Raw genomic sequence first — 18663 nt, 5'->3', positions numbered from 1 at the left:
ATTACACTGTTTTTGCCAAAAGTGCTCCATCCAATCCTGATCCTTCTGTTTATTTCATTAATGATTCCGTTGTCCATGGCGATTTCTTGTCCCAGGTATACATAGCTTTCTACTTCTTCTATCTCTGTGTTGTTGAGCAAGATTGTCCTCTTTAACGCCTTCAAGAGATACGTGGAGGGGAGGGGGACAAAAACAATCGGAAATTGGAAAAATATATAAACATTAAACTATTGAAAAAAGCAACAACTTTTGATGCTGTTTTAATCACTTTCTGTTAATTTGAAATGCTTTTTCAAGTTTAAAAATTCAAACGTCAAATTAGCTTGTGTGCTCCCCATCCCACGAAAGTAGGTCCTACTTACGCTCCTGTCCCCTTTCTGTGACATACACAATTGAAACTCCCGAGAACGGACACCCATGGGTTTTGCCATATATACCTAATTTTGTCCACTAACCAAGAGTGTCCGTTAAGGGATAGAAAAATACACTGAGGCCCGTCGACTAAGTAAAAAATAAGCGTCCGTTATATATGTATCAGGGGGGTGTCCTCTAAAGAGGGTGTTTGTTGAGGGAGGTTTTATCGTAGTTTTATAATCTGTCAAACTGGTCTAAAGCAGGTTTTTTCAACTTTTGAGATAGTGCGGGCTAAATATGGAGCCATATATTACTCGAGAAATTTTTTTATTATTCTGAGATCATTAAATATGAATTTTCATTAATCTGAAACTATTTTTTTATTACCCTGTGCAGCGTGGGCCCCACTTTGGGAGTCAGGGATCTGGATAAACCCTTTCTTAATTAGCCTTTACGTCATGAAATAAAACTAAGCACCAAATTTCATGAAGGCTAACTCGGAACCCCATTATAATCCATTTTAGGGGTCGAATTTTGGAAGAACCCTTAGTACTTTCTACGTCATGAAATACAACTTCAGATAAATTTCATGAATATGGCTTTAGCGGTTTCGGCTCGGCGTGATTTTACTGTTACCTTTGAACCCCCTTTATGACCCCCTTAGTTATCGAATCTTGGAAAATCCCGTCTTAGTTGGCCTTTACGTCATGAAATAAAAAACTTCTGACCAAATTCCATTTCCAGTTTGGGCTCGGTGTGATTTCTACGTTACCTTTAAACCCCCCCCCCCAAAACCTTTAGGGGTCGAATTTCCAGAATCTCCTTCTTAGTTAGTCTTTATAGCGTAGAACTAAATTTCTGACCGAATTACATGATGATGATAGCTTCAGCGGTTTTGACTCAGCGTTATATCTTCATATGTTACCTTTGAACACCATTATAACCCTTAGGGATCGAATTTCGAAAAACCCCTTCTTAATTAGTTTCTACGTCATGTAATACAACCTTCTGACCAAATTTGTCCCCCACCCATAGAGGGGGTGATCCGCACCTAGCTTATGGTATTACCATTGAAATTCAACCTGCAGTGCATCCCAAAAACTAAAGCCGATGTGATAAAACCAATGTCAGGTTTGGAATCAGTGCTCCAAAAGCACCCTAAAATCACTGAAATTTTTTTTTAGAACAAAATCAATGTTGAGTAGTGTAATCAATATAAAAAGTCCGAAACCGAAAATTACTTTGAATAGGTCAGTTTATAACATAAGTTTGATTAAACGTTTCCGATTGAATCGTTGTTATTATTTTACTGTTTTCACCAGTCTCACATTCGTGTATCAAGCTACCATTTTTACATTCTTCATTGAAGCCTTTTACGCGTAAAAATTTCGAAGAAATTTCAAAAAAACCGAAAAAAAAATTGCCGTTTTATTTATCAACATGTAATGCAATTAAAATGACAACGTAAAATAACGATCGTGCAGTAAACACGTACGAACTGTATGCACCTTCCCTCAAAAAAATTGACTTGATATTGAAGGTAAACGGATTGCCACATTTTGGCAAAAAAGTGTTGGTTTGGCTAAAAAAAATTTCAAACAGATCTCATTTGGCTAACACTTTACAAATCTGGTGATAAATTTGCCAACATAGGGGACGACGTTAATACGTAAGTTATATGCAATAACAAGGTTATAATATCACACTACATGGAGAGAAAAAACGCCAATCGTGAAGGGAGAAGGCAGAACTTGAACTCTAATAGAGAGGATTTATTCACTTATTTCAGTTAATTTTCAAGCAGTGACAACCCGCTGCTGGCGGAGAAATGTATTTTCGTTCGGAGTTTGGCACATAACTGACCGTTAGAAAAACGACACGTCACAAAATTTCAAACCTTATAACTCACTCAATATTCGTCCGATCCAAAAACTGAAAACATTTTTTCCATATTAGTTTCTCACAAGGAATCACGTGTGTAATTATTGGGCGGTCGATAGTTACTACCCTGTATAGATTGGGGGTGGTTTCCAGGAGCTTCCCGGAGTGTGGCTGCTGCTTGCAATAGAGCGGGGGTCCCGGCGGGGCCTTGCGAGTCGGGGGGATGTTCGCCGGGCCCAGATTCCAGGAGAGTTCTTCCAGCATGGCCCAGCCGCAAGGTAATCCGCTTATATCCCGCAAGGGACAGAGCGGGGGCCATGTTTGGTGTTATGTATGTATAGATTGGGGCACGAAAATGCGTGCTTGGCCCGGTTGACGAAGTGTCTAGTTGCGGCCCTGGGTATTCAACTTGACTATTATCGGCCACTTGTTGTTTTTACTTGTTGTTGAAGTCCACATGTGACCAGTCATTAAATGGCAACTAGAAATTAGCTGAGTGAGATTGCGAATAGACAATTAATGAACATTCATCCAAATGAATGCTTCATCGATATACTTACTATTAAATTGATTCTTTGAACATCAAGAAAAAAATTCAAGAGATTATCGTCACGTCTTCTGTCGGATAATAACTAGTTGCCCGATATAGTTCTTTTCGGGTATATATTTTTCGCCATAAACATGTAATTTGTTCGCTTCATTACAGACCATTCATAGCTTTCACTGTAAATAGCAATTAAGGTGGTCTCCTATCTTTTAACATGATAAAAAGTTTCTTATGTAGAAATATTATAAAAATAATTATTTATCCATTAATATATTTCAAAATTTTGTGACGTATATTTGATTGTGCATGTCTATCCTATGCCAGTGAAAAATTTTACATATCTCAAATACTCAATTTTTTACAAGTTTTCAAAAAAAAGAATTTTAAAACAGCTTGCGCGCATGATAAAATTGCATGAAATGAATACAAGTGAACAAAAAAAGATTCAAAATAAGGAAAATACTAAGTACATAAAATTATGACAAATAATTGAGATTTTATCGACTCAATATTATTCAAAATTAAATTTTAAATTTTAAAGGGTTAAATAAAATATTGTTTTAAACTAAGTATATATATATATATTTATGAATGGACCTCAAATATTTTTCGTGATTTTATGAATTATTGATGTCATGCTATTTTATCATGCGCGATAGCTGTTTTTAATGCGTTTTTTTTTAAATTTGTGAAAAATTAAATATTAAAGATACGTAAAATTTTGTATGGCATAGGATAGTATACACAATCAAATATATGTGGCAACCATTTGACATAAATAAATAGATAAACAATATTTTAGCATATATATATAAGAAAATTTTCCACCATGTAGGAGACCTCTCAAATCGATGTTTTGGACCCGATTGGTGATGTGAAAAAGATCACTTCGTAGAGATAGATGATTTTTTCTGGCACCGATGTATGAAACCAAGAGGATTTATGGATATTATGCCAAGGCGAACTTGGGAAAGAAAAGTTTGGTATCTCCACCGGGAATCAAACCAGCACCTCCTAGAGATAGAAGGCCTCCGCACGCTGCTCGTGCTGTGAAGCAAGTAGTCAATCCTCACTCAGCATATTCAGAGGAAAAAAAACCGCCAAACCGAAAGATACCCAGGCCACATCGCCATGTGGCAATATCGGCTCAGAAAAAAAACAAAAAAAAAACACCGGTGCACATGCTAGTATCATCGTACGAAGGTTTTTAACAACTGGCTGTTGCGAAGATATATTTTGGAAAGAGAGAAAATTCAACTGCTCCTGCGGGGAATCGAACCCACATCCTTTCACTTTCCGGGTGAACGCCCTAGACCACTAGACTACAGAGGCACCGAATCTCTCGATCTTTCCTTGGAGCTCGTGTACACTGAAAGGGATCGTACATGGACGGCCGGACCAGACTCAGGCCAGTACACTTTCAGTGTATACGAGCTCCAAGGAAAGATTGAGAAATTCGGTGCCTCTGTAGTCTAGTGGTCTAGGGCGTTCACCCGGAAAGTGAAAGGACGTGGGTTCGATTCCCCGCAGGGGCAGTTGAATTTTCTCTCTTTCCAAAATATATCTTCGCAACAGCCAGTTGTTAAAAACCTTCGTTTGGTAGCGGAGAGTGACGTCATTCTTGTATAGTATCATCGTTGTGCGGGAAAAACGATCGGGTACAGAGTTGGTGATTTTTATGCCTCACATCCAATCACCGTTCGACCCAACCCGGATGATGCTACGCCAAAAGAAGAAACGAAATAGGGTGCTGTGGTTCAAAATGTGGCAAACTTACTAGGTAAAGCCTTGTATCTCTAGGAGGTGCTGATCGAACCCAACCTCTTTAAACCAGGCAAGCGCACTGAACATTATACCACAGCAACACGATCTTTTGACCCTTAAAACCCGCACAGTGGTGTGACGTGCTTCTCCTACCCATGGCCAGCTGCTCTGTCTCAATGGTGATCGAAGAAGATCGGGGCCATGCTGGAAAATGTGCGTGTATGTGTTGTGAACCTATCGCAAAGTTTGTTTCTGTGCAATGATTAAATATTTGTACCTTTGTAGGTATGTTGCTCTCAGTGGCGATACTTTTTAACGGAGATATTGGCTCACATTCGCCTCTCGAAGTTGGGAGTATGCCTCTATGGTAAAATGGCCAGTGCGCTTTCCCGTAAAGAAGTCATGAGTTCGATTCCTGGAGGAGAAACGAACTTTCCAAAATTCACCTCGGCATAATATCCAGAAAGTTTCATGATTGGACCCTTTATTACAACTGATCCGGAAAACTGGCTGAATGAAGAGATATCGGTGTTTCAGGGAAGGAAAATTCATCTCTGCCCTCACAGGGACACGATCCGTGGTCTCTCGTTTGCCGGACGAGTGCTCTACTAACTAAGCTATGAAGATAGAATTATCCTTCTTGGAACGTATATACAGGGTGATTATAAAAAAACTATCCCGACATATGGGCCCCTAACTATCATACCATTCACAGAAACTGAATGAAATTTTGGCATAAGGTATTTTGATGTATGCGCTCAAGAATGATATGGAAAACAACAGTGTCACTCTAAAAGTTACGGTTACAGTGAGATAATTTCGAAATTATCAAATGGCAACACCAAGTTTTTTCTATTGGAATGTGATGTCCATTGTGAAAAACCCTAAATAGCGTTCGAACGGCAACTGTAGCATGAAAATCACCGGCGGTAGATAGGCTAAAAGTGAGGACAACCAATAAGGACAGAGAAGCAGCATAAAATAAAGCATTTTATTGTGTTTCACAAATTTTCCACATGACCTTGTGGAGGACTAATCAGGCTGGGATCTCAGCCGAAGAAACGGTGTGACGAATGAAACGAACATTAATGCTCTGGTGCACGGCAAAGTCCTTTTTACTTTTTCCTTGCCTAGCTCCGGGGATTTTCGTGCTACAGGTTCCATTCTAACGCTATTTAGTGTTTTTCAGTATGGAGATCACATTCCAATACAAAAAACTTGGTGTTGCCATTTGATATTTTCGAAATTTTCGCACTGTAACAGTAACTGTTAGAGTGACACTGTTGTTTTCCATATCATTCTTGAGCGCATACCTCAAAATACCTTATCCCAAAATTTTATTCAGTTTCTGTGAATGGTATGATAGTTAGGGGCCCATATGTCGGGATATTTTTTTTATAATCACCCCGTATGTCTGAATAGCTTCGTGCAATGGACGTAACTTAGTTGGTAGAACACTCGTCTGGCAAACGAGAGACCGGGGTTCGTGTCCCTGTGAGGGCAGAGATGAATTTTTCTTTCCTGAAACACCGATATCTCTTCATTCAGCCAGTTTTCCGAACCTGTAGTATTAACGGGGGACTGACGTCTTTCTACAGATCCTTTATTGTCCGGTTTCGTTATCAACCACAAGATATTTCCCACATTTTTTCCCATACAGCGGTAATACAGTGAAACTTGTATAAAGCGAAAGGTCAAGAGACAAATTATTTTCCGTATCAGACAGATTTCCGTTTTATAGAGGTGCACATAAAAATATATGCAGTGATTTATTTCTATCGTTTGCGAAATTTAAGTTTTGAGAAAATCACCTTAACTTCTATAAACCAACGAGTGTTAAACAGAGACATGCATATTATTATATTGAATTTTTTCATGTTTGCTGTTTCTATATATATATATATATATATATGATAACTATGCATTTGAAATTCCATATTTAATACGCTAATAGTTAAAATTCAATATAAATCGTTCTCCTGAACAACAATAGAATAAACACTTACTTTTGTCAAAAATGAAATTTTTTTTTATACAGTGAAACCTCGATATAACGATACACCGCGGACCAAGAAAAAATATGGTTGTAGAGGGATTATCGTTACATCGAGAGGCAAAATTATCCTTACGTGTGATCAAATTTATGCTGTTGTTGTCATCTTTTCCACATCGACATTGTTGATAGCATCAGAAAATGCCCTTTTATGTATTTATTTGCCACAAAAAATTATAATTGCTTAATTTACAAAAATTCACCCAAATGCATTGCCCCTGTGAAGAAGTTTACTGCATTGTACTTCGATGTCTTACACAGAAAGTAGCAACACCAATAACTTGCTCTAGTTTTCGACGATTTTTTAGTACAAAATATTAATGTTATCAGATGCCTTCAGAAGAAGGAAAACAAGTGACGAGACGAAGTTAAAATTAAATTCAAAACGATTTTGAGCAAAATATAAAAAAAATATCGTTGTTGATTCAGGAAGTTGAATCTAGGTTGGCAGATAACATTGGCTCTGATCCAAAATAAATTTTTCGATACGTCAATAATGGATGTAAGGGGACAGTTGGCCCCCTCTCGATAGGAGGTTCTAGGTTAAAGAGCAATGTAGGCATGTGCAGTGCTTTCAATGACTTTTTCGCGTCGGTTTTTAATGGAGATAATGATATTCGATATACGGGTGTTGCATGGGGTAATAAAACCCTCAACGATATTCAAGTAGAAGACGTGGAGGTCCTAAATCTTCTAAGAAATGTATGTGCAAGCAAAGCACCAGGACCAGATGATATCTATTCCAGCAGGGTCCTCGGGGAATGTGCTAATGAATTGTTGGGGCCAGTCGCACAGATATACAGGAGTAGTGTTATTGAGGGTATCGTCCCAACGGATTGGAAACTTGCTAACGTTGTTCCGATATTTAAGAAGGGTAGTAGAGAAGCGGTGTCCAATTATTGTCCAGTGAGTTTGACGAGCTCCCTCTCGAAAATTTTGGAAATTATCATCAAAAGACAGTTTGTGAAGTGGATAGACGAGAATAATGTATTGTCGGATAATCAGCATGGGTTGAGGAAGGGGAAGTCATGTGTAACTAACCTCATTTGCTTCTATGATCACGTGACTAAGGCTTTGGGCAAGAGCAAAATGTTGTTTACCTTGATTTCCAGAAGGCATTCGATCGGGTTCAACATAGTAAACTCTTGAAGCGTTTACACGAGATTGGAATTGGGGGAATCTTGCTGAATTTGATAGAATCGTGGTTAAGAGATAGGTCGCAACGAGTTATGGTGAACGGGGAATTGTCTGGTTGGACAGACGTCACAAGTGGAGTTCCTCAAGGAAGTGTCCTTGGCCCCATACTTTTTTCACTTTTTATCGATAAACTCGATCAGGGTATCGATGGGATTACTAGCGAATTCGCAGATGATGTGAAGCTAATGGGGGTAATCGGGAATGAAAGCGATAGGGAGTTGCTCCAGACTTACTTAAACAGGATTACAGCATGGGCAAATGAATGGAGCATGACGTTTAGCGTTGATAAGTGCATGGTCGCTCATTTTGGTTCGAACAACCCACGGTTCTCTTACGAGTTGAATGGTGTCACTATCCCGGATGCAACTAGGATCACCGATTTGGGAATTCTCATTGACAAGCGACTTAGGTTTTCTGAACATTGTTCAGCGGTGGTCAAAAAAGCGAATAGAATGCTTGGTCTCACATTTTCAAAAAGGTCATTTTCAAAAACGAGATATGATCGAATTGTTCAAAATTTGCAATGGGATGGATAGGATGGACCATGAACTTTTAGTACACCGCCAATCAACTGCTTTTACAAGTGGACACCAGTACCGATTAGTGAGGGGCAATACAAGGTTATGGTGTCGCAGGGAATTTTTCTCTAATAGGGTTGTTAATAAATGGAATAGCTTACCCCCGGAGGTAGTAAATTGTAACACAATTGACACGTTTAAAAAGAAATACGATAAACATGTTGGGGTAAATCGAGAAGCTATCCATTCTTAGAATAAGACAACCATAAGTATTCTTTATGGGCATTGTATAATATTTTATCATGTGTATATATTATTTATAATTTTTGTTAATTGCATTTTTAATTGGGTTGCTGTATTTTTGAAATATATGACATCCATATTTTTATGGGCATCTTTTTATCAGCCACCTCGTTGGGCATTTTGCCTGTTGTGGCGTTGAATTTGTATTTGTATTAGCGGTTTCAAAAATCTCCTAAAAATATCGTTATAGAGGAATTTATCATAGTAAACGCTATCGTTGTATCGAGCAAACATCTAAGCAAATATTGCACTTAGAAGCATGAAATTTTTTTCTTTGCCTCGGGAAAGACAGGGCAACAACTTTCTAAGCAGTTTTTTTAGCACAGGGTGTTCATGTAAAAAAATTAAATTGTTTTATTTTAATAACTAAACAACCCCTTTCAATATGAATGACTTATCTAAGGTCTGCACGTTATGTGGTTATTTTTCTAATTGAAAGTACCCTCTAGGACCAACGGTTCGCTAGTAATTTTCGGTTCGTTCTGTTAACTATATGCACCCCGTATACTTCACTAGCATTTTATTTAGCATTACAGTGGGGATCCCACTAGTAACCTTTTCAAAAAATGAAATAAATAAATAAAGTTGTAAGCGGGGAAAAAACACTTTAAACGAGAAATCTGGATGATTATTAGTGAGGGAGAGAGTTAGGACTATATATGAAAGTAAATCGTACTAAGCGGAAAAACGTTTTAAGTAGGAACGTCATAACCGGGATCCAATGTGTACAGGGTGTCCTCTAAGTCCTAATTAGGTGCTTTTATCTCATCGACTGTTCATCGTAGAGGTATTTTTTTAATTTCAAGAATGCTCACACAAAATATATACGTTCAAGAATCACTCTGTACCAGTTTAGAAAGTGAAAATAACGTGTTATAAAATAAAAAATCTAAATTTTAATACTGTCCCAACCCCCACATCATCCAAATTCTAATTAGAAAGTTGTTGCCATCTCTCCTGAGGCCAACGAAAAACTTCCACGTTTCTAAGTGCAATATTCGCTGAGCGGGAAAAAGTGGAGAAATAACAGCATAAACTAACGGACAACGCTTTTTCCCCGCGTTGTCCGCGTTTTCTCTGGTCTTTAACTTCTCTCCGATTTCGGAATTCAAATGTCTCAGCGAATATTGCACTTAGAAACGTGGAAGTTTTTTTGTTGGCCTTAGGCAATACAGGCCAACAACGTTTTAGTGGAAGTTAGAGGATGGGGGACCGTATAAAAATTTGGATTTTTGTATTTTAGGACACGCTGTGTTGTTTTTTTTTCGATCTCAAAACTGGTACAGGGGGATTGCTGAACACATTTTGAGCATTTTTTGAACTGAAACATACGTCTACGAGGAATGGTTGATGAGATAAAATCCGAATTAGGATTTACAGGACACCTTGTATAGTTATTTGTCCATTATATTATACCGAATAGTTCTTTTCGACGTGACATTACGCTTGCGGATTAATTTCTCATTCTGTTTTTACTATTTGCATGTCTATGAGACTTGTTTTAAAGCGGGAAACAAATACTTGTTCCTCGACCGAAAAACGCTATTTACTGTAATGATGAGTATTCACACGAGTAAATGAACACTGGAAGAGACTTAAATGAAAAAGTAACATATAGATTTTCACTGGCATTCGAAAAATACATACAATATTCCAACTTTCATTTATTTATCGCCAATTTAAAAGCTAAGCTAGATGGCAGCACCAACTTCCAACCAGGGTCATTATTTCTGACTTCAGTAAAAAATTACGGTCTGTTCTCATTGCCGTTATTCATGAAATTTCGCAATGATCGGCTGAGATTAGTAAGAAGCGATAGACCCAGGGCTATACAGTAAGGGCTGTTTCATGACGCACCGGAGTCGGTACAAGCCGATGTCATGCGTGACGTCATTGCTCAAACAGAACCGATTGCAACCGCTTTGCTACCCTCTCAATTACGATAATTTGCAATCGCTGAAAACTGCGTGTGCCCATTTCACTGAATTATTTTCAAAATTTTCTCTTCGATTATTGTCTACTTGTATTGGTATATTTATTAGCTTGCTTCGTTCAACCATACATTTAAAATAAGAAATTTCGCATTTGCTCATGAAGTAACTTCCACTAAGAATATTTTTTCCGGATCTGTTTTAGTTGAATCACGTACGTTAGTTAACTTTTACTGGGTTAATTGAAAGCCAACTCGAGACAGATAATTTCAGTTATCTTTTGAACTTACGAGAATTTTAATTATCTTTTTGTTTTCATTTCAATTAAGTTTAGGTTTTAGAAGCGTTAGACTTCTTTATTACCAATAAAAGTGCAACATAAAAACATGGGAAACAAATATACAAAAGAAATACTAATATAAAATGTTTGAAGTTGATTGTTATTATTATTTTGAATGCTGATATCAAACGATATTATTACACATACTTACCAACTATTTCTTCGATTTAATCCATTTCTTAGCTTATAGATTATAAAAGATTATAAAAATACCACACGTTCATACCTCCGACACTAAAACAACATTACAACGAGAAATATATATCTAACCGTGTGCTGAAGCAGCACCCCCTATAGAACAAGGCCTCCGCACGAAGCTCGTGGCGTCACCGAAGAAGGCCATTTCACCTATTGCCATTGGATATAGCAGGCCGACGCATGAGATATCTTTACCTTTTTTTTGCAGTATATCCAAAGGCAATAGGAGAAATGGCCTTCTTTATTGACGTCACAAGCTTCGTGCGGAGGCCTTGTTCTATAGGTGGTGCTGGCTGAAGCCGTCTGCTAAAAAGAGTGAAAAGTGTATGAGCAGTGACGTCACGCAGTAGCTTCGAGATCACACCCACTGAGCCACGGTGGCAAGCGCGACTCCAAAGAGATGAAACATCCCTTACTATATAACTCTGGATATATCTGGGTTCTAGAAGTGGCATTTGACAGAATCTTTCCAAACCTGAAATACATTATCACCTACCAAGACACTGAATGGAAAAAAAAATCGTTCGTAAAAGTCGTTAAATTATTTGTTCCGGTCTTATTAGGGCTTAAATGACATTTGGACGGAAAAACAAAAGATCAACCAAAACAACCCCGGTCTATTGCCGTTTATTGATACTTATTAGTAAAAAAAATAACGCGAAAATCTGTAACGAGCGTTAAAAGGGAAAGCTCTTCACATAGCTATTAGATTCCAGAAATGTGCAGTTAATGGTGGAAAAGAAGCACCTACTGTATATATGTATTACTGCCTATTTTTGTAGATAAAGATCGATAAATTTTTATACATGTGAAGTGGCATTTATTTCCCACTAGAGAGACATGCGACCAACATGACAGGACATTTTACGACTTTTTCCTCTGAGCCATAAAATAAAAAAAGGGGACATGCAAAGTTTTACGACGTTTTTTTTTTTCGCCGTCAAGTGTCCATTCGGAACACCGTAGATTAGTGGCTCTTGAAGCGTGTGTCGAGGCTCTCGGGGGTCGTCGGCAAATCTTGTAAGAGGTGCCGCGCCGAGTCGAGGATATTTATGAGCACTAGGGCTAGGAAGCAAAAAGATAAATGACCACTTACAAGAAGTCGGACGAGGGTAACTAGCAGGGTCATATAACAAGGGCTGTCTCATGAGGTGCTGAAGTCGGTACCAGCTGACGTCACACATGACGTCATTCCCCTGCAGAACCGAGTGCCGCTGCTTTTCTATCTTGTTAATCACGGTAGTTTGCAAAATCGCTGTACTGCCCATTTTACTGAATTTTTCCAAAATTATCTTTTCGATTATTGTCATTATTATGTAGAGCCTCAATATTCTTATATGTATTATTATTATACTTTGCACATTGGCTCTCTTACCAAGCACGTTCCTGGTCACGTGAAAGAATCACAGTACATTCTGTACCCAAACACGAGATGATCACGTGACAGAATGCCCCTTCGGAGGGTCTGAAGGGCCACGTGTGTGAGAACACCAGATCAGCTCCAGCTCTCACACGAGATGTATCCACACGTCGTCTTTCTCTCTCTTAATCTAATGCAAATATGTACCCGTAAAAATTTTCTTTATAACCTCATAATTAAATATCATGTATCTCAAACTATATCTCATCAATACGGAGTCAGATGCGCTACCATCACCCTTAGCAAGTATTTGCATATATATTGGCTTGCTTCTTTCAACCATGCATTTAAAATAAGAAATTTCGTATTTGCTTATGAGGTAACTTCCACTAAGAATATATTCTTGGATCAATTTCAGTTGAATCACGTACGTTAGTTAACTTTTATTGGGTTAATTGAAAGCCAACTAGAGACAGATCACTTGAGTTATTTTTTGAATTTTCTAGAATTTTGATTATCTTTTTGTTTTTATATTTGAATTAGTGTACCTTTAAGAAGTGTTGACTTCGTTATTAGCATTACAACTGCAACATAATAACATGGGATGCCAGTAGCATCGGAGCCGGGTGTGTGGGGGTCGCTCGAGCATCCACGATATTTTATGGTATGTGGGTCTGAGCACCCAACTAAATTGATTCAGAAATCTGAATTTCCTATATGTAAAGATCAAGACAAGCACCCACAAGTTCCAAACACTGTAGGAAGCAAATACAAAAAAATTCCTAATAAACTATAATTATAAAATCCGGCAAATAATTATAACTCACCGGCTATTGCTTGGATTTAATCCATTTCTTAGCTTCTAGATTATGAAATAAAATGATAAAAATATTACATGCGCATACATATCTAGAATACTAAAACATCACCAAAAATGAAATCTCTCTCAATCGTATGTCGATTGCTATAAAAAAAAGTAGCAGGGCCGTGACGTCGCACAGCACCTCCGAAACAACGCCCACTGAGCCAAGTCGGCGAGCCCAACATCAAAGAGATTAAACAACCCTTACTATATAGCTCTAGTAAATATTCGCCAAGTCGGACGGACCCATGGATAAATGATCACTAGGACAAGAACGTGAATTGAATTCAGACTGGATATTGAAATTAGTAACAAAGTTCGGAAACAGGTGGCGCTGTTGTTTGTAAAACGAAAATTTTCTAGGTATTTTCAAAAAATAGCTAAATATCTGTTATACGTTTGCACGGGTGTCTGCGAATTTTGTTCTGAGACTACACCATGTTGTGGCTATAAATAGTGGATATTTTGAAAATATCGTATTTTAGCTTTTTAAGTTAAGAATTTTGAAACTATTTTTGGAATTCTGTCTGATTAAAAATTTATTGTTTTACCATGAACAATGCAGCAAACAGTGCATTTCTATTGCTTCCAGTTTCTTTTAAATTCATTTTCAAAATGGGCTTGTCATTTTTGAGACGACACCCTGTTTATCAGTTCTAGAATAGGCCAAATGTGTTTGGAATCTTCTTGATTCTTAAACACCAAAATGAAGTAGAATTAATATGCTGCATGTTAAAAATATACCCATCTCAATAATAACATTTGTTATTATTGTTTGTTTGCTCAATAAGGAATAGGTAATCAAAGGAAAGTGTTAATAGTGACTGAAATAATTATCTCAAACTATTACTATAATGCGTTAATTAATTTAATTAAGTTACTGAGAGAGAAAACAAAATGACGTTCCGTTAGCGAGTGTATCGTTTTCATTTCGAACTTGATTAAATTTAGTAGGACTGTTTTCCAATGCACATTTACAACTATTACCTAGGATATTACCTAGGACTTTTATGTAACGCTACACTTATTATACACATTATTATTACACTTGTAATGTTGTATGTTGCGGTAAATGCGATAAATCCAGTTATTCTGCATAATCGCGGAGCATTTTGGTAAGTTTGGTAAATTTCTCACTTTTACCGATGATTATGCATAATACCCAAGCTTTCCGTGTTTGGTAAACATGATAAATCGTACTATAAGATATACTATACGTGATAATGATGTAGTGTGTGAATGAATTATATCGGGGCATGATCGCAAAATTTGTTCATTAGACTCATTTAGGTTTGACTAAATAAATAGACTAGATATTTATAGACTAGACTCATTTGGATTTTTTTCATAGTCATCAAATTAACCAATTACACTAGGGTAATATGCATAATCACGGATAAAGGCGATAAATTTCAAGAATTTATCAAATTTACCAACGACACTTGGTTATTATACATAATCTTCGGTAAAAGTGATAAATTTATCAAACTTACCAAGACAACTGGTAAGTATACATAATAACCGATTTATCACATTTACCGTAACATGTATATTATGAAATGTTTTCATAATGTGTAGAAATATTTTCTGTGTCGAAGTTCGGCCTGAATTAGTTATGTCTTGCTTTGCGCAAGGATTGGATATAGTGTGACAATTCACGTCTTTCTAGGTTACTTTCTGAGTCACTCTTTTCGCCACTCACAGACCTTGTCCCTCTCTAGAATATTTGTTCGCTGACTTAGTCCCTCCCTCTCTGAGATTACTCTTTTGGTCGTCCACAGCGCACTTTCTAGAGTTCGCTCTCTCGATCTCTAGATATAGAGGTGGAATAGAGACGGATTCATGGTTTTGCCGCTCTTTTCCCATTCTACTCAAATTTTCTTGACCACTCATTTCTCAAAATTTCCACCACTTCAAATTTGCCGCCCTGGACAAATTCTCCCCACCCCATAAACACATACATTGAAACCAGCACCACTGTCATAGAAGTTATCCCCGAAGTTAATTTCTCCAACAATGTGGTCCAGAGAGAAAAATAATTTTTGTTACAGTGCGTGGACCTATACCAAGCTACCTAAAAAGATTCGGCCTCGCTCCAAATAAATACTGCAACTGTGCAGAACCACAGGTGACTTACTTCACTATTTCACAAGATATCGCTTCACCAAATGCCATCGCTTTCCAACGGTTGCTCCGGCTTCCAAAAAAGAAAAGAAAAAACTTATAAAGAATATTCTTCAATCTCGAACAATTCCCAGAAAAGCAAAGCAATAAGGTATCCGATAGCTTTTCTAGTCACCTTTCTATAAAATGGTTTTGGAGTAAACTTTAATCACATGTTTTGATATAGTGTGTCTCAAAATGGTGACAACAAATTTTGGACTGCTTATGTCATATTTTATGAAAAGTCATTTTTTTGTCAGAAATATTAAGCGAAATTCTCCAAATGATCTCAAATACGATCCCAAGTACTGAAAACTGACGTCGAATACTGAAAAATGATGCTAAATTCAATTCTGAATGCTCCAAATGATCCATATGCCAAATTTTCCAGAAGATACTATTGTATAATGCCGAATGTTCCAAATGATACTAAATATGACGCCAAATGCCTTAAAGGTATCCGATTGCGTTCGAAACCACTTTTTTTTTTATTTGCAAAAACAAACACAAAATACATATAAAAGACAGAACAAAAGCATGTCATGTGAAAGAACAACACATGAACACAATAAATAGTCATATTGGACCCCAAGGGACATAATGTCTATAAAATGGTTTTGGAGTGAACTTTAATGACATTTTTTTGATGGAAAGTGTCTCAAAATGGCGATAATAATAATAGAAAATGACATAGGTAGTCCAAAATCTATGAAGGAAGTCATTCTTGTGTCAAATTTTAAGCAAAATTCGTTTAATATTCGAAACACGATTGGAAGAAAGTACTATGAATGAAATGTTTTGCTATTTTCACAGTACATTTACCAAATCATGATGGAGATCATGAATAAAAATTTAAAAGATTGTATGATTTGCTCAAAAGTCACACCCGAATCTGTCTATGTACGTGTGAATTTTTCGAAATTTCATTTTTCATATCGTGAATAAAACACTGTAATTAGACAAATGCATCTTACAGACCTTAGATTTTGTTTCATAACCTTAACAATATATGGCAGAATATCATGTTAAAATTTTGTAATGGTGATTTAATAGAATTTTAGAAATCATGTTTCAAACTCAAGTAAAATATCATTTATGTGAAAAATAGCATTCGTTGTAAAACGCTTTTAAAGTTTTTATTCATAGATTACTTGATGGGAAAACGCAACACTAAAAATGAGCGTACTTTCGATTCCAAGTGTCATATAATCAAAACAAAGCTTGGGATCATTTTTTTGGGATCACAAGAAATAGGGCTTTCATAAAAAATTGAATAAGGAAAAAAATCTATATTTTCTTTGAAAATGACGCTTTGAACGTAGTCGATACCTTAATAAAATGAGAGAATTGTGAAAATTACTTTAAAATGAAGGTAATGGGAAGGGGGTTGTAAACGGGAATCAAAAAATGATGCGGAGCTGCTCCAGACGTATTTGGATAGGATTGAAGCATGGACTAATGTGAACGGAGCATGACCTTTAGTGTTGATAGCTGCATGATCCCTCATTTTGGCTCGAACAACCCACGCTTCACTTACGAGTTGAATGGTATTATTATCCCGGATGCAACTAGGATCATCGATTTGGGAATTCTCATTGACAAGCGGCTTAGGTTTTCCGAACATTGTTCAGCGGTGGCCAAAAAGGTGAACGGAATGCTCGGTTTCATAGAATGCGTATTTGGACGGAAAATAAAAAGTTATATTATTCATTTTGTTATTATGTAAGCAGTTGCAGTGAAAATACATCAGCTCGGGAAATAGTAAAATTTTACGGGTTTCTGCTGATTTTATTCTTAAATTAACACCATGTTGTTGCGGCAAATGATGATTATTTTTTAAATACCGTATTTTAGTTTTCCTTAGATTGCAGCATTATGCGAGCCGATCTCCCCTTTAAAAAGTCTCGCCACAGAGAGCAACAGACCTACAAACAGTACAAATGTAATTCAATCATAACACATCACTCACTTCACTTCTGAAATACAGATGGCAGCACTGAAAAAAAAATCAAACACAACACTACATACGCACTCAAAGATTGTTAGGTACACACACACAGTGACACTTCCGGCACAGCTCACTAGGTAGTAAATCGCCCATAGATGGTGATAGACCTGAGTTGTGCTCGGTTTGAAAGAAAGATTGCAGCATTTTTTGCAAAAGTTTGTAACTAATTTTGAATCAGACTGAAAATTCACCGTTTTCCCAAGCACCAATGCAACAAACGGTGCATTTCTATCTCTTGTTCTTTTTATATATTTTTTCAAATGGGCCCGTCGATTTTGTGACACCCTGTATGAGACAGCACGGAATATAATAAGGCCGGAAAAAAACACTTATTCCCACCGAATACCAAAGATATCGCCAAAGCTTAACGGAACAACAAGGTAATGATTAATGTTCGCGCCATCTTGTCTCATTTGTTTCAGGTCAAGTAAAATGGCGATATCGATTAATTGCACGACTATCAATCATTTTTGACGTCGAAACGGTTCGTAAACTTAATAAGAAGAAATAATACATAAATGAGCTTTATTTAGGATTCATCCAGAAACCGTTTTTTGTAAAATTTATGTTAATTAGTAAATTAAAAAAAAAAATTAAAATTGAAATCTTGAAAATCTTTATGAGAATTAAAAAAAAATATTGTGCAATAAGATGTCCTATTACAGTGTTTCTCAACCTGTGGTCCGCAGGCAGACTTGATAATTCATAAAAAAAACAGACCTTAATACTTAATACTTACTTTAATCATATCACATCGAGAAAATAAAATCGAAATTGCAATCCTAAATACGTGATATCGCTGATTATTACAAGAAGAAAAAATGCTATTTACTACAAATATGTTAATTATTGCCAAAATCACAGAAGGATGGACAAATAAAGGACTGCTACAATCGTAATAAATAAAAATGTATTTCAGGAGAAGAAAAATTAATCGTGTCTAGGTGGCCAAATTTCGTGAAGTACAGGGAATTGGGATCTTTAATAAGGCAAAATACGGGACATGGGCAATACTCGCCAAAAATGTTGCCGTAAGTTGACAAAATCCCAAATTGTTGCTAATATTTGCTGAAAAGTTCCCAATAATTTATGGAAAATAAAAGGCTACTGGGAATTACAGTAAATTGAAATGTAGTTGGGGGAAAAACATTGAAAATTAGAAGTATGTGAGATTGGTTATAAAG

The 18663-nt window shown here is 36.8% G+C and overlaps 1 non-coding gene across 1 annotated transcript; it reads left to right on the top strand.

Moving 5' to 3' along the window:
• Positions 1-4243: 4243 nt before the first annotated feature.
• Positions 4244-4317, top strand: TRNAS-GGA (transfer RNA serine (anticodon GGA)). The gene has a single exon. It is a non-coding gene; the product is annotated as a tRNA-Ser (tRNA).
• The last annotated feature ends 14346 nt before the right edge of the window (positions 4318-18663 follow it).

This window comes from Pholcus phalangioides, unplaced genomic scaffold (assembly GCF_987345545.1).
Source record: "Pholcus phalangioides strain wild (caught in Gottingen) unplaced genomic scaffold, Ppha-v1.0 ptg000017l_1, whole genome shotgun sequence".
Lineage (NCBI taxonomy): Eukaryota > Metazoa > Arthropoda > Arachnida > Araneae > Pholcidae > Pholcus > Pholcus phalangioides.
The sequence above is the reverse complement of the archived record's forward strand: the minus strand, read 5'-3'. Positions and strand labels throughout refer to the sequence as shown.